Source organism: Rhinolophus hipposideros (assembly GCF_964194185.1).
Source record: "Rhinolophus hipposideros genome assembly, chromosome: 17".
Lineage (NCBI taxonomy): Eukaryota > Metazoa > Chordata > Mammalia > Chiroptera > Rhinolophidae > Rhinolophus > Rhinolophus hipposideros.
This window is the reverse complement of record NC_138063.1, coordinates 3,547,882-3,548,751: the sequence shown is the minus strand read 5'-3', so window position 1 is coordinate 3,548,751 and position 870 is coordinate 3,547,882.

The window sequence follows — 870 nt, the reverse complement described above, 5'->3', positions numbered from 1 at the left end:
GACGTTCACTCTAACTTTCAGCGACAAAAAAAGACAAAGGGTGATACGTGTCAATGGTCATGAAAATTCATACTCTGTAATAATGTTTACAATGCCTTTCCAGTGTGTCTGGGTTATTTCTGAAGAACTCCACGACTGGCCAGTCAGCTAGCATGCCAATGGAAACTTGCGCAATCGTAGCTAACTACAAAGGACTTGGAGTCCACAAACCTATCCCCCAGCTTCCACATGAGCGACAGAGCACATCGGGCAGAGAAGACAAGGGCAGTGAGTCTGCGCTCCAGAGCCACAGGACAGTCCCTCACGGCTCACCACCAACGGCCAGTTTCTTCAAAAACCAGATTCCAAAGGTCTCCCAATCTCTTTCACATTTCTGTGTTTACAGAGTTAGGAAATCCACACTTCTTTCCAAGTGTACATGAACAGTTTTCCCCTACGAATGAGGAATTTTTATGACTTTAGAACCTACGTAACTGAGAACTTCTTTGGAAAGATATTTTGAAGCTGAGAGAAGAGACAGTTGTAATGTCCTCTCCTGGGTCACGGTTGGTTGTTTTGTTGCTGGCGCTTTTTAATCAAAGAAAAGGAGTCTTTTCTAGGTCCTATAGGCAACTTTCCCTTTTTTCATCCACTTCGGGTAGGACAATTATTAGAAACCTTTATGCTGTCATTTCTGGGCGTTTCTTAATTTCCTTGAGAAAGAAATTTACACTGCAGACATGTGACACCGCATTAATTCTCTGGACATCCCCTGCCTCACGTCATATAGACTACACGGGCCTGAATGATTAGCCCATTAAATGACTGCGAAATAATCAGACATTTTAAACACTAAAGATAATTATATATCAAATAAACAGGCACACGTGG